This window comes from Psammomys obesus, unplaced genomic scaffold, assembly GCF_907164565.1.
Source record: "Psammomys obesus unplaced genomic scaffold, mPsaObe1.curated_primary_1811, whole genome shotgun sequence".
Classification (NCBI taxonomy): domain Eukaryota; kingdom Metazoa; phylum Chordata; class Mammalia; order Rodentia; family Muridae; genus Psammomys; species Psammomys obesus.
This window is the reverse complement of record NW_026596069.1, coordinates 7,766,597-7,792,900: the sequence shown is the minus strand read 5'-3', so window position 1 is coordinate 7,792,900 and position 26,304 is coordinate 7,766,597.

Below are 26,304 nucleotides of genomic sequence, written 5' to 3'. Positions count from 1 at the left end.
GTGTGTGTGTGTGTGTGTGTGTGTGTGTGTGTGTGTGTGTGTGTGTGTTTGTATGGGCATGTTTCTTGGGTTTTTCTTCTTTAGTACTGTCTTTTCTTTGTTTGGATTGTTGGTTGGTTGGTTGTCAATTTGTTTTCTAAAGAGAGAGGGGCATGGAAGTGGGGGAGTAGAAAAATCTGGAGGAGTTCAAGGAGAGGAAACAGAATATGAAAGATGAAATTTCAATAAAAATGATAATGTCATTCCAAAAGAAAAAAAGGAAGACAAATAGGAAGGAAGGAACAAAAGAAGGAAGGAAGAAAAGAAGAAGAAAGAGAAAAAACAAAGGAACAAATGAAAAATAAAGGAAAAAAAAAACAAAAGAAAAGACATGGCCTTCAAAAATAACTAGCTGGCCAGCCATCCTCTGGTGCTCCCAAGCAGATTCCCATCCTCAGCAACAGAACCTGAAAAGCAAGGAACATCTTTTTTCATTATCTTTTAAATGATAAAAAGACAGTAGATCACCCTTTTTGGTGACACATTGTCACCTGAGCAATAGGAAATAGCTAACTTACCATCCATATTACTAAAAAGCAAAAAATGGTCATTGAAACTAGAAAGGGGAAAACAGTAAGCTTAAAAATTACAGCATAAGCCACTCCTGATGTGATCTGATAGACTAAGATCAGAAGGAAGGAGAGGAGGACCTCCCCTATCAGTGGACTTGGGGAGGGGCATGTGTGAAGAAAGGGGAGGGAGGGTGGGACCAAGAGGGGTGGAGGAAGGGGCTTTTGGGGGCATACAAAGTGAATAAAGTGTAATTAATAAAATAAAATTTAAAAAATTACAGCATAATAAAGCCAGACGTGGTGGTTCTTATCTTTAATCCCAGCATTGGAGAGGCAGAGGCAGGTGGATCTCTATGAGTTTAAGGCCAGCCTGGTCTACAAAGCAAGTTCCACAACAGCAGGATGATTACACAGAACCTTGTCTTCAAAACAAAACAAAACAAAACAAAACAAAAATAATTACAGCATAATAATGTCCAAGATGTTATAGAAAGAAAGGAGTTTTGGTTTTGTTTTGTCTTGTTTTTTAAGTTTTCAAAAGTCTTAAAAATATAATTTCAGCATCATGTATGAATTTCAAGTAATCATTGAAACTATAGCCGAAAAGGTTAAATTTTTTAAAAAAGATTTATTTATGTTATGTATATGAGTGCTCTATCTGCATACATACCTGCGCCCCAAAAGATCTCATTATAGATGGTTGTGGGTCACCATGTGGTTGCCAGGAATTGAACTCATGTCCTCTGGAAGAGCAGCCATTACTCTTAAGTGCTGAGCCATCTCTCCAGCCCCAAAGGTTAAGATATTAAGATAGTAGACACCCATGTTGTTCTTGCTCATTTGGTATATTAAAAGTCTGACTATAACAAACCTGGAAGGAAAGGGTTTACTTCATTTATAGGATTACAGTACCTCATCAGGGTAAGGCACCTGAAGGCAGGTACTGAAGCAGAGGTAATGGGTGAATGCTGCTTACTAGCTTTGATCCTCTGGCTTTCTCAACATCTTTCCTGTAAAAACCAGGACCACTGCTCAGGGGTGGCACTGCTCAAAGTGGGTTGAGCTCTTCTAATTCAATTAAGCAATGTAAAAAGCCCCACTGACTCTTATAATCTTTTGACCTTTCTTTTCCATATGAGCCTTAGATGTATTCACTGGGAATGGGCTCTACAACTCTGCATTTTGATTGGTTGTAATTTTCTCTGAAGATCTTTTGATGAGGGGTATGGACTACACTCTGTAGATTTTGGGATATGTGTATGCAAAAAACAATTACAAAAGAAAACAGTATAAATTTTAAAGAAGTTGAAGGTCGGTCATGGAAGGGTTTGGAGGGAGGAAAAGGGATGAGGAAAGGATATAATCATACTAAAATTTCAAATAACTTTTAAAATATTAAAAAGTCCCACTGACATTGCCACAGGCCACTCAGATAGAAGCAATTCCTCAGCTGAAGTTACTTTTTTCAAGTGTGTTAATTTGACAACTGAAACTAATGACACAAACATTCACAGATAGTGGATAACAGTACATGCTGAAAATTACTACTCTGATGTTGAACCCCTATTGCCATTAAAATTGTCAATTAATTATTAAATAATCCCTTTGAACAAAGTCAAAGAAAAGCGATGTGATATATAAGAAAAAATGCTAAAAACTAATTTATTAAACAATGCTAAAAACTCACTAAAAATACAGTAAGTTTTATTACCAATATTACGACATTGCATGCAAGAATTTCAATAAAATACGTTGAAGATAAAGAGACAAATGCATGTTTAACATTTGAGTAATGTCAAGGGTATTGGATATATATTCCTTAAAGCATAAGTATAAGAACCTGAAGGGAGCCCAAGGCTGTGTTATATCTTTATAAAGATATCAGATGCCATCTGCATCATCATCCACAGCTGGGGACATAGGATGACAACAAATGAGCATTGTCATAGAACTCTCCTGCTTCACAGAAGTTAGTATAACAATATGTGGGAAATAAATTATTATTGATTCTCCATATTTTTATAGTCACATGACAAGCTTAATCATTATGTCAGCAATTTCTGCAAAGCAAAAGTTCTAGAATGATGTCCCACACTGACAAGGTAAGTTAATAAGTGTAACTTTGGGCATTGACCTTATATTAAATGGTATTTCTTGATATTTTTAAAGGTTCTATGACTCCAAAATCAGAATAGACTGTAACATGGTTTGACTTTCAAAATAGCTAATCAGACACTGTTATCAGAACAAAACAACAGGCTACCGAGAGGGAAAGAATCATCAACAAACCTATATCTGACAGAGGGCTAATATCCATATTATATAAAGAATTCAAGAAGTTAAACAGCAACAAATCAAGTAATCCAATTTAAATATGGGGTACAGAGCTAAACAGAGAATTCTCAACAGTGGAATATTGAATGGCAGAGAAACATTCAAAGAAATGCTCTATCTGATAAACCTACTAAAATCTGTACATCTAAAGAAACTTATCAAGAGGGAGGACTCTTGCTAAAATGCTCAATTCCTATCCAGAAAGGCAAAGAGGATGGACATCAGAAGAAGAAGAAAAGAGGGAACAAGTCACGAGCCTGACACAGAGGGCCTCTGAAAGTCTCTGCCCTGTATACTATCAATGCAGATGCTGAAACTTATGGGCAACCTTTGGGTAGAGTGCAGGGAATCTTAGGAAAGAAGTGGGAAACAGTAAGATCTGGAGAGAACAGGAACTCCACAAGGAGAGCAACAGAACCAAAAAAAATCTGAGCACAGGGTTCTTTTCTGAGACTGATATTCCAACTAAGGACTATGCATGGAGATAACCTAAGACTCCTGCACAGATGTAGCCCCTGGCAGTTCAGTATCCAAGTGGGTTCCATTGTAATAGGAACAGGGACTGTCTCTGATACGAAGTGATTGGCCTGCTCTTTAATTACCTCCCCCTGAGGGGGAAGCAGCCTTACCAGGCCACAGAAGAAGACAATGCAGCCACTCCTGATGAGACCTAATTGACTAGGATCAGAAGGAAGGAAAAGAAGACCTTCTCTATCAGTGGACTTGGGGAGGGGCATGCATGCAGAGGGTGGAGGAAGGGAGGGATTGGGACTAGAGGAAGGAGGGAACCACAGGGGGGATACAAAGTGAATAAAGTGTAATTAATAAAGAATTAAAAAAATGTTCATTGTCCTCAGTGATTGGAGAAATATAAATCAAAAGGTCTTTGAACACCAGGCACAGTGGCACACTCCTGCAATTCCAGCACTTGGTGAGGCAAAGGCAGGCAGATCTCCATGAGTTCAAGGTCAGCCTGGTCTAAAATGTGGATCCTGGACAGCTAAGGCTACACAGAGAAACCAAAATCTTTGAGATTACCTCAGTCAGAATGATGACGTTCCAAAAAGTCAAGTAACAATATATATAGGCCTGCCTGTGAGGAAAGGGAAACCTCATTCATTGTTAGTGGGACTGAAAAGGTTCAGCCTGTGTGGAAATCAATGCAGAAAATCCTCAAAAATCTAAAAGTAAATTCACCATATGACCTACTATTCAATTCCTTGGCATATGCTCAAAGGAAAAATATACAATTCCATGGATACTTGTTTAGCCATGTTCATTGTTAATCTATTCTTAATAGCTAGTATGTGGAAACAACCTAAATCTTCTTAAACTGACAAATGAGTAATGAAAAAATTGTACATGTATAACAAAGAATACCATTCAGGCATAAAGAAAAACTAAATCATGAACTTCTCATGAGAATAAGGTGTAATTAATAAAGAAAAAAATTAAAAAAAAAAGAAATGCTCAATGTCCTTAGTAATCAAGGAAATGCAAATCAAGATGACTTTGAGATTTCATCTTACACCCATCAGAATGGCTAAGATCAAAAAGACAAGTGACAATAAATACTGGAGAGGATTTAGAGAAAGGCTTCTATTGCTCCTGGGAATATAAACTTGTACAACCATTTTGGAAATCAATCCAGCACTTTCTCAGACAATTAGGAATGGTGTTACCTGAAAATCCAGCTATATTACTTCTAGGAATACATCCAAAATATGCTCAAGTATACAACAAGAACATTTGCTCAGCCATGTTCATAGCATCCTTATTTGTAGTAGGCCAGAATCTGGAAACAACCCAGATGTCCCTCATTTGAGGAATGGATAGAGAATGTGTGGTACATTTACACAATGGAATACTACTCAGCAATTAAAAACAAGGAAATCACGAAATTTATAGTAAAATGGCAGAAAATATAATTTTGAGTGGGGTATCCCAAAATCAGAAAGATGCACAAGGTACATACTCACTTTTAAGTGGATATTGGGCATATAATATACGATAATTATATTAAAATGTGTACACCTAAGGAAGCTAGGCAAGAAAGAGGACCCTGGGTAAGATGTTCGATTCTTATTTTTTTTTAAGTTTTTTTTTAAATTTTATTTTTATTAGTTACATTTTGTTAACTCTGTGTCCCAGCTGTATCCCGCTCCCTCATTCCCTCCCCAACCCCACACTCCCTGGTATCCTCCCTGCCCCTTTCCAAGTCCACTAATAGGGGGACCTCCTCCCCTTTCATTTGACCCTGTTTTATCAGGTACCTTCAGGGCTGGCTGCAAAGTCCTCCTCTGTGGCCTAACAGGACTGCTCCTCCCCTTTGGGGGAGGGGGGGAGGTCAAAGAGCCTGCCCTTGAGATCCTGTTAGAAATAGTCCTTGTTCCCCTTACTTTGGGAAACTACTTGGTTATTGAGCTACCATGGACCACATCCGAGCAGAAGTTCTAGGTTATATCCATAGATGGTCCTTGGTGGAGTGTCAGTCTCAGAAAAGACCCTGTGCCCAGATATATTTGGTCCTTGTAGAGCTCCTATCCTTTCCATATCATACTAACTCCCCTTTTTTCATATGATTCCCTGCACTCTGCCGAGGGTTTGGTTATGAGTCTTAGTGTCTGCTTTGGAACACTGCTACGTAGAGTCTGTCAGATGCCTTCTGCGGTAGACTCCTGTCATACATTCAATGTACATCCCATTTGTCTTTCTAAATGAGGATTGATCATCTTTGCCCGTGTCAGCTTTCTTGATTATCTTCTTTAGGTGTGTAGATTTCATTATGTTTATCATATCTTGTAGGTCTACATAAGCGAGTATATACCAAGTTTGTCTTTCTCCTTCTGGGAGACTTCACTCAGAATGATCTTTTCTAGATCCCACCACTTGCCAGCAAATTTCATGATTTCCTCCCTTTTGATTGCTGAGTAGTATTCCATTGTGTAAAAATACCACAATTTCTGTATCCATTCCTCCGTTGATGGACATCTGGGTTGTTTCCAGGTTAGGCAAAGAGCATAGACATTGGAAGAAGGAGAAAACTGGGAATAGGACAGGAGCCTACCACAGAGGTCCTCTGAAAGACTCTACCCAGCAGGGTATTAAAGCAGATGATGAGGCTCATAGCCAATCTTTGTGCAGAGTGTAGGAAAACTTATTAAAAAAGGGGGAGATAGAAAGATCTAAGGGACAGGAGCTCCACAAGTAGAGCAACAAAACCAAAATATCTTGGCCTAGGAATCTTTTCTGAGACTGATACACCAGCCAAGGACCATTCATGGAGATAACCTACAACACCTGCACAGATGTAGCCCATGACAGTTCAGTGTCCATGTGGGTACCCTAGTAAGGGGAACAGAGACTGTCTCTGACATGAACTCAGTGGCTGGCTTTTTGATCACCTCCCTCTGAAGGGGGAGCAACCTTACCAGACCACAGAGGAAGACAGTGCAGCCAGTCCTAGTGTGACCTGATAGGCTAAGGTCAGATGGAAGGGGAGGAGGACCTCCCTTATCAGTGGAATATGGGAGGGGCGTGGAAGGGGAAGAGAGAAGGAGGAAGGGAGGGATTGAGAAGGGAAGAGGGAAGGGGCTACAGCTAAGATAAAAAGTGAATAAATTGTGATAAGTAAAAAATAAATTAAACATCAAAAAAACAAAATAGCTAATCAGAAGCTTAATTGTATAAATAAAGATAAAGTTTATTATCCAAATTTTAGAGGGATTGACAACATTGGTTTGATCATTTGGACAGTTTTTGTTTGTTTGTTTGTTTGTTTCTTTTTTAATTCTGATTAGGATACTGGGGAGTTTTTAAAGAAAAATAACAGGTAGGAATTAACTCATGTAAGTTGAATAATAGTAGTAAACTTAACGTTAGATATTTTGTTATGTGTGAACTCATCAAATGTCTTGAATATTTCAGTTGAAAACTTATTTGTTTGTGGCCAAGATTACTGAGTGGGAATACAATGTAATTTTTAATTATATATATATATATTATATAATTATATATTATATATATATATATATATATATATATATATATATATATATATGCACAACAACACAAGAAATCAAGGGTTGACATTTAATATAGCAGATAGTCAAAATGACCAAGTATACCCTGGAAGGTAAGCTGTCAGGAGTATTTTACAAACAGGTTCTCCATTTGGTAAGAGGCTGGCCTAAGTGATATCTAAGGTTCCTTCTAGTTTTCTCATCTAAATCGATGAGGCCGTGGAATAGAGACATTTTCCTCGGAGCACGTGCCTCTGGGTGAATGCTTTCCTCTGAATTACTATTCTATAACCACGAGAGATGAGCAGTTATTAAGCAGGAATGGTTTCTCCAATTCCCCCTGCCTTGATCTATGGGTGTTATCATCATAGCAGTCAAATTCAATATTGAGTGAGCCTAGCACCTCAATCAAGTCACTTTTTATCTTTTTTATTGCACTTTGTACAAGCAAAAATACAAACTCACTCCTCATATTTTGATGATGCCTTTGTTGCTATTGTTTTCTAAAAACAAGCAATTTTTCACTTTCCAGACAGATTTTAAAATGCAGGACAATTAAACTAGCAATTTATTTTAATTTTAAACATATATTCAGTCTAATTCCAGAGATGACAGGTTTTATAATCCACACTAGGGCTGAAATAAGGATGATATAACAGCATTTCTAAGCATTGATACTGTTCGAGTTCCTGTTATAAAGAGGCTGATTTCCTGTTGTCCTTTTAGGGTAGAAGAGGCTGGCTGAGGCTATGGATGGATGGTAGACAGGTTTCTGAATTCTATTGCCCTCAGAAATCCTGGTTCCCCTCCATCTGTGAGTTGTGAGGTAGAAATGCACTTAGTCTAAATTTTCTCAAATAAATATGAGTCTTGGGGGCTGGAGAAGTTAAGAATACTGGCTGTTCTTCAAAGGGTCCTGAGTTCAATTCCCAGCAACGACATGGTGTCTCACAACCATCTATAATGAGATCTGGTGCCTTCTTCTGGTGCAAAGGTAGAAACATGCAGAATGCTGTATAAATAATAAATAAATCTTTCAAAAAAAAAAAAAAGAAAAGAAATGTGAGTCTTTGTGTATGTCCTAGGCTCCTCATTCGGTACTGTCCTCCAACTTCCATTCCCAAAAGTTTGTCTTCCTTCCTTCCTTCCTTCCTTCCTTCCTTCCTTCCTTCCTTCCTTCCTTCCTTCCTTTCTTCCTTCCTTCCTTCCTTCCTTCCTTCTCTTTCTTTCTTTCTTTCTTTCTTCCTTTCTTTTTCTTTTTTACAAGACATTTTGTTGATGTGTCTTTGGGTATTACTTCATCAATTAATCTTTTGCTCCTAGTTTTCACCTCTAATGCATACTATTATTTATTGCCTTGGAAGGAAACCTGTAAACACTCTATATGTAGGAAAAGACAGAAATATTAAGTACTTTGAACTGTTTGTTTACATTTATTTACATATCTATACATATATAATTACTTTATTGGTATACATGTTTTAATCTTTTTTAATTTGTATTTTTTATATTAATTACAGTTTATTCACTTTGTATCCCAGTTTTAGCCCCCTTCTCTCATTCCCTCCCAATCCCACTGTCCCTCCCTTATCTCCTCCCATGCCCCTCTCTAATTCTACAGATAGGGGAGGTCCTCCTCCCCTTCCATCTAACACCAGCCTATAGGGTCTCATCAGGACTGGCTGCCTTGCCTTCCTCTGGGGCCTGGCAAGGCTGCCTCCCCAAAAGGGGGAGGTGATCAAAGAGCCAACCACTGAGTTCATGTCCCTGTTCTCCTTACTCAGGTACCCACTTGGATACTGAGCTACCATGGTCAACATCTATGCAGGGGTTCTAGGTTATCTCCATGCATGGTCTTTGTTTGGAGTATCACTCTCAAAAAAGACACCTAGACCAAGACATTTTGGTTCTGTTGCTCTTTTTGTACAGCTCCTGTCTCTTCCAGGTCTTTCTATCTTCCCCTTCTTTCATACATTTCCCTCCACTCTGCCCAGTTTGGTTATGAGCCTTAGCATCTGCTTTGATAAACTTAAAACAAAGGAAATATGGGAGAGAATGTAGCCCAATCACAGAGAATTTTTCAATAATGAAGTGCCCATGGATCAAAAACATGTAAACCAATCAGAATAATAAAATACAGAAAGTAATAGGGAAACATCAAATTTTCAGTAGTGTGTGTAAAATAAAGGAAAAATAATATATAGTAGAATATTTTGTTCTTCCTTTTAATATTCTCTGTATATCATAAACATGACATTGTAATGGAAAAATCCTTAATTAACACAAATAAATGTATTACATATTTTTATATTTTTCTATGTTATTTTTTGTGTGTTTTTATTCATAATATAAAAATATTTTATCAGGGGATCCTAGGTGGCGGCAACCAGCACGAACCATATCTAAGGAGCGGAGGATCTGAAACTCCGAAACTGGTGAGTGGAGGGGCAGCTAAAGCCAGAACATCAACTTTGAATTTTCCTGGGCAAGAACGGACCTCCTGTGAGCTGAGCCAATTTGGATCCAGGTCACCCAGAGACTTCTCCAGGGACTGAGAGTGGTGAATACCCAATCACCCTGCACTTCCCCTTGTCTAGCCACCACCTCCTTGGCAGAAGAGGCTCACAGTGCCTGCTGCTCCTAGCACAAAACTCCCTGATCAGTATCTGAGACAAAGCAAGCCTCAAAAGGAACAAGAAGATTGAAATAATCCCTTGTTTCCTATCTGACCACCATGGACTAAGGCTATACTGCAACAATAAAAATAGCAAAAAGCCTACACAACATGGAAACTGAAAAACTCACCACTCAATGACAGCTGGGTTGGGGAAGAAATAAAGAAAGAAATTAAAGACTTCTTAGAATTCAGTGAAAATGAAGGCACAATACCCAAACTTATGGACACAACGAAAGCAGTGCTAAGAGAAAAATTCATAAAACTAAGTGACTTCAAAAAGAAATTTGAAATATCTATTTCATACAAGCAAATTAATGGTCCACCAAAAGCCCTAGGGGGGTGGGGGGAAGAAGAAGCAGACACACCCAAGAGGAGTAGACAGCTGGAAATAGTCAAATTCAAGGCTAAAATCAATGAATTAGAAACAAATAAAACAATTTAAAGAATCAATGAAACCAAGAGCTGGTTCTTTGAGAAAATCAAGAAGATAGATGAAACCTTAGCCAAACTAACTAAAATGCAGATAGAAACTATTCAAATCAGCAAAATCCGAAATGAAAAGGGGGGAATAACAACAGACACTGAGAAAATCCAAACAATCATTAGGTCTTACTACAAAAGCCTGTATGCCACAAAAGTTGAAAATCTAAATGAAATGGAAAATTTTCTTGACAGATCCAATCTACAAAAATTAAGTCAAGATCACATAAATAGTCTGAATAGTCCTATACCCCCCAAGGAAATAGAAGCAGTCATTAAAAGTCTCCCCTCCAAAAAAAGCCTCAGGCCAGATGGTTTCAGCACAGAATTCTACCAGACTTGCAAGGAAGAGCTAACCCCAATTCTCTTCAAACTATTCCACAAAATAGAAGCAGAAGGAACATTACCAAACTCATTCTATGAAGCTACGGTCACCTTGATATGTAAACCACACAAAGACCTACAAAAAAAGAGAATTTCAGACCTATTTCTCTTATGAACATTGATGCAAAAATTCTCAATAAAATACCTGCAAATCGAATCCAGAAACACATAAAAGATATCATCCACCATGACCAAATAGGCTTCATCCCAGGCATGCAGGAGTGGTTCAATATACAGAAATCCATCAATGTAATCCACTGTATAAACAAAGTGAAGAAGAAAAACTGCATGTTCATCTCCATAGATTCTGAAAAGGCATTTGACAAAATCCAACACCCAACATGTTTAAAGTCTTGGAAAGATCCGGGATACAAGGCAATAACTAAACATAGTAAAGGTAATATACAGCAAGCTTATAGCCAACATCAAACTCAATGGAGAGAAACTTAAATCAATCCCACTGAAATCAAGGACAAGGGAAGGCTGCTCACTCTCTCTGTATCACTTCAACATAGTATTTGAAGTCCTAGTTAGAGCAATAAGACAACTAAAGGATATCAAGGAGATACAAATCAGAAAGAAGTCAAAGTATCATTATTCACAGAAGATATGATAGTATACATGAGCGACCCCAAAAATTTAACCATAGAACTCCTTCAACTGATAAACACCTTCAGCAAAGTGGCTGGATACAAAACAAAATTAACTCAAAAAATAAGAAACCCTCTAAAAGGCGGAGAAAGAAATTAGGGAAACACCCTTCACAATTGCCACTAATAACAGAAAGTACCTTTTTGTGACTCTAATTAAGTAAGTGAATGACCTGTTTGAAAAAAACTTTAAGTCTCAGAAGAAAAATATTGAAGATATCAGAAGATGGAAAGATCTCCTGTGCTCATGGATCAGTAGGATAAACATAGTGAAAACTGGCCATCCCGCCAAAAGCAATCTACAGATTCAATGCAATTCTGATTAAAATGCCAACAAAATTTTTTACAGACCTTGAAAGAAAATTTCTCAACTTCACGTGGAAAAACAAAAAAATCCGGAATTGCCAAAGCAATCCTGTACAACAACAGATCATCTGGAGGTATTTCCATCCCTGATCTCAAGCTGTACTATAGAGCAATAGTAGTATAAACTGCATGGTACTAGCATAGAAGCAGAATGGAATCAATGGAATCAAATAGAAGACCCAGAAATAAACCCTACACCTATGGATACTTGATTTTGACAAAAACCAAAACCATACAATGGAAAAAAAGATAGTATCTTCAACAAATGCTGCTGGTCAAACTGGATGTCTACATGTAGAAGAATGCAAATAGATCCATATTCATCACCCTGCACAAAACTAAAGTCCAAGTGGATCAAAGATAAATATAATACCAGACACACTAAATCGGTTAGAAGAAAAAGTGGGAAAGAGCTTTGAACTCTTTGGCCCAGAAAACAATTTCCTGAACAGAACACCAGCAGCAGAGGCTCTGAGATCAACAATCAGTAAATGGGACCTCATGAAACTGAAAATCTTCTGTAAAACAAAGGACACTGTCATCAGAACAAAACAACAGCCTACATACTGGGAAAGGATCTTCACCAACCCTATACCTGACAGAGGGCTAATATCCAGAATATATAAAGAACGCAAAAAGTTAAACGGCAGCAAATCAAATAATCCAATTAAAAAATGGGGTACAGTGCTAAACAGAGAATTCTCATTAGAGGAATATAGAATGGCAGAGAAACACTTAAATAAATGCTCAATGTCCTTAGTCATCAGGAAAATGCGAATCAAAACGACCTTGAGATTTCCCCTTATGCCCATCAGAATAGCTAAGATCAAAAAATTCAAGTGACAACACATGCTGAAGAGGATGAAGAGAAAGGGGAATCTTCCTCCATTGATGGCAGGAATGTAAAATTGTATAACCACTTTGGAAATCAGTCCAGCAATTTCTCAGACAAGTAGGAATAGCTCATCCTCAAGATCCAGCAATACCACTCTTAGGCATATATCCAAAATATGCTCAAGTACACAATAGGGACATTTGCTCAACTGTATTTGTAGCAGCTTTATTCATAATAACTAGAACCTGGAAACAACCCAGCTGTCTCTCAACAGAGGAATGGATACAGAAATTGTGGTATATTTACACAGTAAAATACTACTCAGCAATTAAAAACAAGGTAATCATAAAATTTGCAGGCAAATAGTAGGATCCAGAAAAGATCATTCTGAGTGAGGTATCCCAGAAACAGAAAGACACACATGATTTATACTCACTTATAAGTGGATATTGGATATATAATATAGGATAAACATACTAAAATCTGTACACCTAAGGAAGCTAAGCAAGAAGGAGGACTCTAGATAAGATGATCAATTCTCACCCAGAAAAACAAATGAAATGGACATTGGAATAAGAAGAAAATAGAAAACAGGACAGGAGCCTACCACAGAGGCCTCTGAAAGACTCTATCGAGCAGTGTATCAAAGCACATTCTGAGGCTCATAACCAAACTTTGGGTAGATTTCAAGGAATCTTATGAAAGAAGGAGGAGATAGTAAGACCTGGAGGGTACAGGAGCTTCACAAGGGGAGCAACAGAACCAAAATATCTGGGCACAGGGGTCTTTTCTGAGACTGATAGTCCAACCAAGGACCATTCATGGATATAACCTAGAACCTCTGCTCAGATGTAGCCCATGATAGCTCAGTATCCAAGTGAGTTCCCTAGGAATGAACAGGGACTGTCTCTGACATGAACCCAGTGGCTGGCTCTTTGATCACCTCCCCCTGAGGGGGAGCAGCCTTACCAGGCCACAGAGGAGAACAATCCAGCTAGCCCTGATGAGACCTTATAGCCTAGGGTTAGATGGAAGAGGAAGAGAACCTCCTGTATCAGTGGACTTAGAAAGGGGCATAGGAGGAGATGAGGGAGGGTGGGATTGAGAGGGGAATGAAGGAGGGGGCTACAGCTGGGATACAAAGTGAATAAACTATTATTAATAGAAAAATAATAATTTTTTTTAAAAAAGAAAAAAAAATGTATCAAGCAAGGAAAGCATGAAAAAGTTTTCTCCAATGTACATCATTACTGTCCTTATTTTCACCCATGCAGTGTCCTCCTCGGACCATCTGGAGTGGTAGTGGATTTGAAATCCCATCACTACTCTTGCACTTTCATTGAATTACTTTCTATCAACCCCTGAGCTTAGTAGTACATGTGCTGCTTAGGTTTTGCCAAGTTGATACAAGTGGAGCCACTGGAGAAGAAGGAATATCGACTCCTGACTTGCCACCACCATATTAGTTTGTGGGCATCTCTGCAGGGAATTTTACTATTGTGAAAGGGCAACACACAGTGGGTGGTATCACTCCTGAGCAGGGTTGTGTAAGAACAGAGTCTGAGGAAGCCATTGGGGGAAATGCCACTAAGTCATGTTCACTTACGCTTTCTGACTTTCTGCTTCAGTTCTTGTCGCCACGTTGCTGCCCTAAATTTATGCCCTGATTTCCCTGAATGATTGTCTGTGTTATGTCAAATAAACCCATTCATTCCTTCTCACTCTGAGTTTGGCATTGGTGTTTGTCACTAGAGCACAAAACAAACTAGGACACTACAGCAACAAATGTCATCCCCTGTTTCCCAAGCGCAACCCACAGGATCTATGGCAATATGAGGTATTGTGCTGTGACAATTTATCACCACGGTGATTACAAATTCATGAGGCTATGGGTGGAAATGCGGACGAACTTGTCCCCATCATTGCAACCCACTCCATGATGGATCTCTTAGAAAAAGACTTTCAAGCTATGGACTTAAAGTTACTCAAATAAATCAAAGACTATGTAAAAAGCATTGAGGAAGTAATAGAGATCACATGAAAATGAATAATTTCAAAGAGAGAGAACTGAAAAAGTGTCCTGGATGTGCAGAGTTCTGTAATGGAAACAATAAATGCATATTGTAGACTCAGAAGCAGATTTGAGCAGATAAAAAAAAAAACAAAAACCAAAAAAAAACAGTTAGTTGATTTCTACCAAGTATGGAAAACAGAAAGAAAAAGGTCTGAAAAGAAATAAGTGAACAGTCTAAATTACATGTCACCATCAAACAGACCAGCAATAGCATCACAGAACCCAAAATGAAGAGAGAGATCATACAGACAGAATATGGAAAAGAAAGAAGGAAGGGTGGGTTTTCATAAATATGATAAAGAGATCAACAAACTGAAAGTAAGGTGAATTCATAGAACTACACAAATGCATCACAGTCAGGTTTGAAAGGCCAAAGAAAAGGAGAGAATTTCAAGTTCTGTAGGAGAAAAATGGCTCCTCGTTTCTAAGAGCTCCTGAGAAGGTAAGAGAGCCCCATCAGAAAGCTGGAATTGGAAAGCTGTTGTATTCGTAGTAGTAAACTCAAAAATTCAAAACAAAGCAAGATTGTCATTCAAGAACGCCATAACCAGTGACAACATCCTTCAGTCATCAAGTGGGCATTAGGACACTGGCAGATAAAAGTAAAGTTCATTACCACTAAACCTTCAGTATAAACATCCAAGGATGTCCCACTGGGAAAAAGGAAAGGTCATTTGGTGGTGGCATGCTGCTTCTTTGTGTCTACAGTAATCTCAGTAATGTAAACACAAGAACAACTGAAAAAGCTAGTGTTACCTTAAGGCTGTGTGTAACCCCGCTGGAGGCACACCCTTAAAAAACCGATAATGATTATTTTCTGGGAAGGACCTTGAATTTAATCAGAAAGTAGGTGGTTACTCTGTTACATTTTTAATTAATTATTTATTTGTTTATGTACGTGTGTATGTGTGTGTTTACTTATTTAGATTACACCAGCTTACACACCTTGCCAGGCTTGTCATTAGCTTGTGGAGTTCACATCTGCATACGATTAAAGATTACTGTCCTCTGGTTGTGTCCCTAGTACCTTGACACAGTGGCTGTGAAAACCAGCCACTCATGACTCTACTAACATAAATACGAATGTACTGCAGCCTTATCTAGCCTTAAAAATAAAAGGAAATTTTGGCATGTCCTAAACTTAGATACTCACAGAAAGGATTGAGCAAAATAGAATATGCTTGTCCCAAAGTGATATTTGTTTGGAGTATTCAAAATTATAGCTGCAAGAGCAGAATAATAGTTTCAGGGAGTTTATGAAGGTAGATTGAGGAGTCTTTTTGGTGAGTGGAGTGTACAGTGGAGCTGTACAGTGTAGCTGTGCTCTCTTAAAATTGACTGACAGGGGAAATACATATAATACAGATTTTATCATAAAGAAAAAGAAAATGGAAGAAGTATTTGAAAAATCTAACAAAATTCACTTCAATTTCATATTAAAAATTTAACAGCATTCAATATGCAAGTTTTGAAAAGAATGGAGTACGCTCTAGTGACATTGCATATCGAAAATACCTTGGGAATAGCGTGCTTAATACAAAAAGCAGAACGGTGACATTTGGGAGGTGAACACTTGGAGGGTCACTGCCTCCTCTGGGGTTATTTGCTCTGAACTGGGGTGCTGGAATATTATAAACAGGAGGGTTGGAAGGAAGAGCTGGGGACGCCTGTAAATTATTCAGAGTAGAGAGAGTTAACATCTGCATTGCGCCCTCCAGATTTTGAGGCTGGCATCTCCCTATTCAGTGCTCCACAGTGTTTAAACGTTCTCCATTATAATCCCAGGATTTGTCCTTGGTGGAGGCTGGAGGCAGGGGCATCCCAGGGGAGGATTATTGCTTGCATTGTTATTTAAAAACACAGTAAACAAATGACAAGGAATTCACCGTAGGGAGCTTGAGCCTTGAGCTTTGAGATAGTGGAGGATTCAAATGGGATTTTCAAAGTTGCATTGCTAGTTTTGCTAGCAGAACAGATGTGGAATATATATGTATCTCTATGTATACATAGATATATTCACACACACACAGGCACACTCACATACACAGAAAGTTTCATTACTTTGTACAGCAGCCCACTTTGCCCACCAGACTCACCACTAAGGTGCTCAGTATCCAGTGAATGTCGTCTAACTGGATTCAGCCTTTCATTTTATGTTTCATAAAATAAATGAAATGATTCATATTTTCTTTGTTTCTAGAGTCTTAACCCATTAGATCAAAATATTTAACATACTAGAACAGGTGACAATTAAGTGATTCTGCTGTTGCATTACCTAGACCCTTACTGTTTGCCCTCTTTATCTCCATGAAGACATGACTGGGAGTTCATTAAACACATTCTAATGAACATTAAAACTTTATGCAAAAACTTCATACCTAAATAAAGTAGAAAATAGTTTCAATACATCAAAAAGAGCAATAGTTTTATCACTGCCAAAAACTCCACATTGACAGGGTTTTGTGTTTCTTTGGTCTTTTATTTCATCAGACAATTTATTAATTCTACTTTCAGAAAATATGGTTTTATGCTATATAATTTGGTGCTCTAAGTTTTAAGTACATAGCCACATGTTTTCTCTTTTTTTGTTGCTATTTTGTTTTGTTTTGTTTTTGTTGTTTTCCTTTGTTTCTTTTCTGAGACAGGGTTCCTCCATGTAATAACCCTGGGTGTCCTGGACTTGCTTTGTAGACCAGGCTGGCCTTGAACTCACATATACCCACCTGTCTCTGCCTCTCTGAGTACTGGAACTAATGGTGTGGACCTGGTGTGGTTCTGGTGTGGTGTGGACCTCTTCTAAAAATACACAGGAATAGAGAGACATCTCAACAATTCAAAGTGTCTGCTGTTTTGGAAGAAGACCTGGATTTGGTTCCCAATACCCATGTCAGGTAGCTCAAAACCACCTCTGACTTCCACTTCGGGTCCTGTTGCCTTCCCTTAGCCACTGAGGGCACTTACCTTCAGTGTACATATCCTCACACAGACACATACACACATACACATAACTTCAAAATAACGAAAAAAATCTTCAGAAAATTTTAAAAAAATATATGTTGGTTATTTTTTTGAAAGGATTTTTTTTTCTTTCTCTTAGCTTTAGATCACAATTTTAATACAAATATTTGACTATTCGTTCTATAAATATTTTATAGGTAATGAAGCCATTTTTCACTTTTTGAAAAATTTATTTTTGCTTTTCACTGTGTAAGTTTATGTGAGTACATATGTGTGTATTTTATTAATATATATATGTAGATAGATAGATAGATAGATAGATAGATAGATAGATAGATAGACAGACAAATATGTCTGTGTGTATTCACACACGAAAATTCTTATATTTACTTAGGCAACATAAGTGAAGGTCCAAAGAAGATACTGTGGAAATAAATGGATTGTGTTCAAATGAGAAAAACGAAAGGCTGTTTGCGTAGGGCTGGCTTTATTAGGGTTGTCAGTCTGTCCCAGGCACTCCTCTTTCCCAGAGAATGACCAGAGGGTATAATAGGTTTTCTGTAGACAGCAGAGAACTCTTATGAAGGTCCTTGATGAAATCTCTTGGCAAATGCACACTGTAGACCGTGGGCTTGTAATCCAGAAGTGACCATACTTGGTAGTTGCTTGGAAGTCTGCATTTAGAGTCCTCTGTTGAAAACGGTGATTAAAAAGTAGAAAAGCCCACTGATAGGGGGGACCTCCTCCCCATTCATCTGATCCTGTTTTATCAGGTATCTTCAGGACTGGCTGCAAAGCTCTCCTCTGTGGCCTAACAGGACTGCTCCTCCCTTGGGGGTGGGGAGGCCAAAGAGCCAGTCATTGAGTTCCTGTTAGAATAGTCCTTGTTCCCCTCACTATGGGAAACCAATTGGTTACTGAGCTACCACAGGCTACATCTGAGCAGAGGTTCTAGGTTATATCCATACATGGTCCTTGGTTGAATGTCACGGTGGAGATGAGGGAGGGAGGGAGGGACTGGGAAGGAATGAGGGATCCGGACATGGCTGGGATACAGAGTTAATAAAATGTAACTGATAAGAAAAAAATAAAATAAAAAAAAAAAAGTAGAAAAGCTTTCTGTGATTCGTATCCATTGCAAAGTAATTATAAAAGACTCACCAGGCTCCTCAGACTAAGCTTAAGATTCTTAAGAAACATTCCTAGGGTTAAACGAAAAAAAAAAAAAATTGTTGCAGGAAAGGATACTCCTAAGTGAAACTGAGGGAGAGTCCTTGGAGGATCTCTAGGAATGCAGGGATTCTTGTGCTACCCCCTGCTGGGTGTGCTTTGCAGTGAGGAAGCCATATTTGAGTGACTCCTCTCTTTCAAGGAGCCCCAATATACTTGTTGGCTCCTCATGGGAGACTTGAGTGGGTCACCTGTGCCCTGTCAAGTAACAATAGCAGAAATTTGCTCACTCTCTGCAGGAATAGTCACAAGATTAATTGGTTACTAAAGATAGATGATTGCATTTCCAAACATGCTGTTCATGAGAGGTCAATATTTCTGTACAGTTTGGTTATGGACTCCACACAAACTTTCATTGTACACATTATTTTAATTTTTTCTTTATTATTATTATTTATTGCAATTCATTCACTTTGTATCCAAGCTGTAGCTCTCTCCCTCATCTCCTTCCAGTCCCATCCCCCCCCCCAAATGTCCCTTTCCTAGTCTACTCTGTTAGGGGAGGTCCTCCTCCCCTACTATCTGACCCTAGCCTATCAGGTCTCATCAGGACTCTCTGGATCCTCTTTCTCTGTGGCCAAGTAAGGGCACCCTGCCAGGGGAAGGTGATCAAAGAGCAGGCAACCAAGTTCATGCCAGTGACTAGCCCTGTTCCCCTCACTAGAAAACACATGTGGATATTGAGCTGCCCATGGGCTGAATCTGAGCAGGGTGTCTAGGTCCTCTCTATGCATGGTCCTTGGTTGGAGTATCTGTTTCAACAGGGCTCCCTGGGGTCTAGTTTTTTTGGTTCTGTTGGTCTCCTTGTGAGCTCCTCTCCCCTCCAGGTCTTTCTATCTTCCCCTTATTCCATAAGATTCTCTGCATTCTGCCCAAAGTTTAGCTGAGTCTCAGCATCTGCTTCAGTATGTTGATGGGTAGAGTCTTTCAGAGGCCTCCTGTGGAAGGTTTTTGTCTTGTTCCCTGACTTCTCCTTAAACACATAGAAGATATTTTGTTTGTTTGTTTGTTTGTTTACAACTCAGAGTCATATGCATATTAGTCAGGTACTTTACCACTCAGCCATATCTTGAACCTTATTGAAAGTTTAAATAAAGTAATTACATCCCAGCCCAGGCTGAAATAGTAATATTTTAATTAATAATATGCAGATATCATCAAATGACTCTAATGATAACAGTGCATTAAATTAAAAATCAACCTGAAAATTAACATAAAAAGCAAAAAAGGAAGAAGAAAAAAAATGAGAAGGAAATAAAGAATGGGGGGAAGAGTTTAATTTTTTTTAAAAAAGAAAAAAGTTTAAATGATAACTCTCTTCACAATAAAAACCACGTGTCTTCATGTCTTTAAAAGTAATTAATGATATGAAAAGGATCCAATTAAAACGGAAATTTCAGTTATTTCTGTAACATATATGGATGCAATATCAAAAACTTGGGAAAACAAAAGAAGCAGAACTTGAGGAAATTTGTGTGGGCTTTACTGAGTCCATAAAACTCAGTCCAGACTTGAATTTAAATACATTTCTACCTTTACCATTTTCCATGATCACGAATACACATTACAAATTTTCTATAACATGTCAGAGAAATGTTTGCCCATTTTTAAGGCTAAGTGCTTCAAAGTGCTTTTTATAATAGAGGAAAAAGACATCAGTAAATACATTCTATAATTTTGAAGATAAAATAATACAATATAATGTACAGATTGTATTCACATGTCGACAATATCTCCATATTGTTCTTCCTGCCAGACTCCTCTCCCACCCATGATCCAGTTCAGCATATATGTTGGGTTTTGTAGTCACGGTACTCTCATCAACTCATTTAATCCATTAGACATTCACTTAGCTTACACATTCATTCCATGTCTTTTATGAAGCAACGGACTTTGGAAAACCAGTCAGCCCATGTAATATTGTCTTTCTCATGATTACTCTAAGCTTTCTCATGATAGGTAAGAATGTTCCAGAAGCTCTCATCTTATGCTGTTTCAGCTCACATCTCTCAGGTGATAGTAGAACACCATAATGATGGCAATAATGTTGATTCTTTGGTTACCGTATGTCACGTTTTCCTAATTTTTTGTTGTTGTTTATAGTTACCAGGCATCCTTTTGAATAAAAGTATTTGTAAAAGATTAAGTCCATTCATCTGTCAAGCTTGAAGTTCTTGATCAACGTTTCCTTTTGAATCTTTGTGTCTATTTCCTGTAATGCTAGATCTTTAGACATTAGAACTATTTCATTGTAAATAAAATCTTTCTGTTTTACCCTATAAATAATTTGTTTATTTACCAGTTTCTTGTGTAATAATGAGGGCTTTTCTCAGCGATAGATTTTTGAACAATATTTTTTAGACCTCCTTTAGATGAACTTTTTTTAGGGGAAAATAGAATGAACTTTATGGGTGAAATTCAGTTGTGCTGCTTTCTGGAATGCAAAATTTGGGACTCTGCTGTCATTGCATTAAAATGTTCAGTCTTTCTGTTTCAGTTTTTCTGCCTTTTCAAGTATTAGAGATTTGTCAGCACGATGCGTGACGTGTGGAAAGCCACTAGCATTTCATCTCTCAGTGTGTTTCTCAGTGAGGTGGCAAGCATATTTTGTTTTTACATTAGTTTGCTCAGCCATGCTTTGTTCTTTTTCTTCTTATGTTCTGTTCTTGGTTTTGTCTTATTTTTAGTAGTTGTGGTAGTGATGATGTTTGAGATACTTGTATTTGCCTTCTTAAATTTATTAAGGATCCATATTAGTGGCATGCAACTGGCTATAAAAAAATCTTTTTTGTCAATCATATCTGTGCTGCAAATGTTTACAAAGCAGCCTCTGTGAGCCAGCAGGTCTGGAGGCTTGTTTCTTTCTCCGGTCTGAAAATTAGCAGGAATGCTGTTCTCCATTTCTAATTCACCTGTATGAACTGAGCCCCTAGTCTCTAATTTATTGTTTGCAGTTGGCTGTACTACGCAGATCCACTCTTTTGTTGATCCTCACCTGGAAATCTATTTGTTTTTGTTTGTTTGTTTGTTTTTTTTCCATCACTGGGACACTGCAAATTAGCTTCAACTCTCTATTCTGCAGCCTTGGGGTAAATCCTGTTTTAAGCCTTGTATTCCCTGTAGGTACAATAGCCTTGGGTTTTCCTTGAAGGGAAATTTTGACAAGCAGAAGTTGCATTTGTACAGATACAGATTGTGGAAAAGGGGATTCCTTCCAGAACCATGAATACTTCATTCTAAGGATTTCTCACTGTGACCTGGGGGTTCATGGGGTTTGCAAGAGCATCAGAGGTGCACAGCTATATCAAAACTATTTTCATTAAAAAGGAATTCATATGCTTTTGTTTTGTTCTCATCCGTTTGCAAGTATGATTTGGAATTCTTCAAGGAAGAATGATTCATAATATTACAACAGAGTGAGGGCAGAAGCTCATGAAAGGATTCAGCAGACTTCTGTTTATTCAGGTATCAAAGAGATTTGCAAAAATGTAAATAATGCAATTCTCAATGCAGTTGGTTACTTAGAAATAATGATCATTTATTTAAATATGCCATACATATTTATTTTAAATGAATTAATAAATATTTGACTTTCATCTCAAATGCAACTTACTGCATGGTAATACCACTAGATAAGAAATAAATGAACAAAAGCAATAGGAAGCCTCAACTTCAAATTAAAAAAATATATATATAAACCAAATCCCAGATATATTGATTCTGTGTTTGAAAGAAGTTAAAGATATCACAGTGCTTAATAGTTCCCTCCCATAGCCAGAATTTCTGGCTCCTGGGTGGTACTCTATATAATCAACCTTCCTCTACTTACTTCGTTTTTTCTTCTTTTTTTGTACCTTTTTAATTAATTTTTTGGTTGATTTGTTTTATTTTTTTAATTACAATTTATTCACTTTGTATCCCAGCTGTAGCCCCCTCCTTCATCCCCTTGCAAGCCCACCCTCCCTCCCTCTCCTCCTCCCATTCTACTTCCCCAGTCCACTGATAGGGGAGGTCCTCCTCCCCTTCCATCAGACCCTAGCCTATCAGGTCTCATCAGGACTGGCTGTTCCCCCATTAGGGGTAGGTGATCAAAGAGCAAGCCACTGAGTTAATGTTAGAGATAGTCCCTGTTCCCCTTAGTAGGAAACCCACTTGGATACTGAGCTGCCATGGGCTACATGGCAGGGGTTCTAGGGTATCTCCATGAATGGTCCTTGGCTGGAATATCAGTCTCAGAAAAGACACTTGTGCCCAGATATTTTGATTCTGTTGCACTCCTTGTGGAACTCCTCTCCCTGAAAGAAGGGGGCGATAGACCTCTTTTTGGCATTTTTGAGACAGGGTTTCTCTATGTAGCCTTGGCTGTCCTGGACTTCCATTGTAGACCAGACTGGCCTCAAACTACAGTGATCTACCTGTCTCTGCCTCATTGAGTGCTGGGATTAAAGCTGTGGGCTACCTTGCCAAGCTCTCTAATCTCTTTCAGTCCACAGACATGGTTCATTTTTTTGAAGCCATCAGTCTTTCTCATGATCAGAACTTAACCTGAGAAATAACCTGGCTAACCTGCCTCACTTCAGCTTTTGATTCCTCGGAAATACGATTTCTGCAGCACTTGCCTTTAAATTACAAAACTCATGTATTGACTTCATGTATTAGCACTTTGTCATTTTCCATGTAGGATTTGGCCATTTAATAAATATAGCAGAAAGAAGAAGAGGTTAAACTTCTTAGTAATGCTTGCCTATGATTGGTACTCCCTAGGTCAGTTAGTGCAGAGCCCACTGTCATCTGTTTTGTTTTTTTTTTCACCTCTCCCCCAATTCTTGGATACTAATTCTCTAATCCACTCTATGATGGATTTAGATTTTCATATTTTAAATGTATTACCACTACATTTGTGTTTTTAATGGAAGGAATTCTAAAATTCTGTGAGAGTTGTTGGCACCTACGCAGTGTTTCCAAGCACAGTAAATTTTTATAACTACACTCTTTAGCATTATAAACTAGGGAGAGGGCAAGAGACGTACCTCAGTGGGTAAAGTCACTTGCTGCCAAGCCTGACGACCTGAGCTGAAGCTCTGAAACGCTTATGATCGAAGGCAAAAACTGATTTTCACAAATTTCCCTGCCGTAGTCTCAGTATTCACCCTGTGCTGAATGGCACAGAGATTGTAATGTAGCATTCAGCATGATAGTCTTTCCGATTCTGAAGTGCGAGATGTTCCCAATTATGACTGCTGCTAAAGAGAAAGGTCTGTAATAGGAAGCTGGGAAAGCTTTGCTTGCATTCTGACTTCATTTTTAAATCATTACTGTGTGTCTCTCTAGTGCATCCGCCCATCTCCAAAGCCAGGCTGGTGATTCTGATGTACCATCATGGCTAAACGCAGTCCATCATTTCAGCAGGCTCTTCACATTGTGTTGTTGTTAATGATGCCTTTTATTTACCAGAACCATAGGCAATATGATATTACTCTCATTCAGCGAGCCCAGCAGGAGACTTTTAAAAAGTGTAATGCATTGGCTCTAATGTCTCTGATCAGGTGGATCCGGCCTGGAAAAACTCCAAGTGGATAATTACATTTTGCTACCTATAATTTCCACCACTCCTTTGAGAGCAAATAGCATTCTTCTCTTTTTAAACTCAACACATGTGTGATGTTTTCTGAATGATTTCTTAAAAGGAGATGAAAATTATTCAGGCTTAACCTCAGGGAGGTAGGCGCAAAAGAACAACAGCAAAAAAGGAGGACCATTCTAGAATCATGAGAGCACTGAAGTCTGTATTTTTCTTCATCTCTTCAAAATCTATGTCCTTTTTTACCTTACCCATCTTTCCTCACTTACAAATAAACAGTATTTTCAGGTCAGATTTATCACCCATCGAGAGAGGAAGCAATCTAATGAAATCGTTCTTATCAAGGATTACACATTGTACTTGGAAATAGGGCTGGGAGATTTAAATTTTAAGAAGGATAACCAGCGGAAGGGACATGGCACAGCACAGCACAACAGCTTGTCAGAGCAGATACCAGAGCACATGTGTGTGACACACGGTATCAAGGCGTGTGGTCTTGCTCATCTCAAATGAACTCTCCAGCCTCATCAAAGCTGTTCTGCTTTTTAAGGTGAAAACAAATACCAGATTTTATATTCATGTACAGGTCTGTGCATACAAACATGGCTGGATCAAGCTGAAGTCTGAAAACATCTCTAAATCGACACTGCTTTGAACATAAGAGGCCCGATTTTCCAGCCAGTATCAACCACATCTTGTAGGGAAACATACACCTGGAGTCTAATGAGTGGAAGGATAAAAGTAAGTGATTGACTCCTGCAAGAAGATGGAACCATGAAGTCTATGAAATAGCAGGATGGGTTGTTGGCCCCCCTGGTATAAACCGAAGAAATGCAGTGTCTGGGTGTGTATCCTGTGCCGTGACTACTGTATGGGAGACTCCTCCTCTTCCTAGGCATGCCTTTCTCCACTTTCTCCCCTTTCTCCACTACTGCATTGATATTCCACATCACTTCACTGCCTTACCACTTTCTACTGCTCTTGTACTTTTATCTAGCACAGTTATCTTTCTGTAGATTTTGAGTGGCATTTTTTCCTACATTTTTCTCCCTCCCTCCCCTAAGTTCAGTTTTTGAAGAGATGCCAGTGTCCTTTCAAATAGGATTCATAGGCCTCTGGAACTTTGATCATTGTTTTACCCTTCAGAAGTCCATGTTTACAGAAGTAAGCACACTCATTAACATGAGTATTGACCAATATTGGCTAAAAATAGCCAGATAATAAATACTTAGAATTTTATGATTATGAGTGTTAGGATTGTGCAACAGAGTTACACAGCAGGTTCACAAATCATGTCACGTGACTGGTTCCACGTGGGAGGTTTATTAAGGGAAGGGGGAGAGGGAAAGGGGAAGGGGTCACAGAGACAGTCTCTGGGCAGGGCAGGAGAGAAAAAGAGAGGAGGAGCTTCAAGTTCTCTTACAAGGTGACCCAGAGCATGTGCAGGTGGTTCCAGTTGGTCTATAGGTGGCTTCACAGGTGCCTGATATCTGGTTTGTCAGGTCCCTTGGGGCTGGCTGTAGAGATGCCTGGTTACGAATCCCAACAATGAGTGTTTTCTTTTTCCTTGTTATATATTTTCAATTATTCATCATTGTACCCTTTGAAAAGCTGAAGGACATATGTTTAGCTCATTCTTTGTAAACATTCTGCTCACCACTGTTGCAAACGGTAGCATGAGAATCTCAACTTGTGCTGTAAGGATATTAGAACAGAGGTGATATAATGAACCCTTGCTGATAAAGATCATCTGGATTCAAGTTGTTGGGCTAGAGAGATGGCTTAGTGGTAAACATGCTGCTGTGTAATTTAATTGAGTTTTGTTCACAGCACCTGTATTGGGAGGCTCACAAACACCTGTACTTACAGCTTTAGGAGTTCTGATATCCTCTTTTCACCTTTGAGGACATTCACCTTTGAGGACATTCACATACTTACACACACACACATACAGGCACAGGCACACACACACACACATAGTCGCACACATAAACACAACATATGCACACATAGGTACAAACATAGACCCAGGAAACGGTCTGCTAAGAACACTTTTCTTCCTATTTCATCAAATAAGCAAGACAGAAAAAAAGAACACATCTCCAACACAATCAGAACACCCAATTCCGTTATGGAGTGGGTCATTTAAAACAGCCCACACT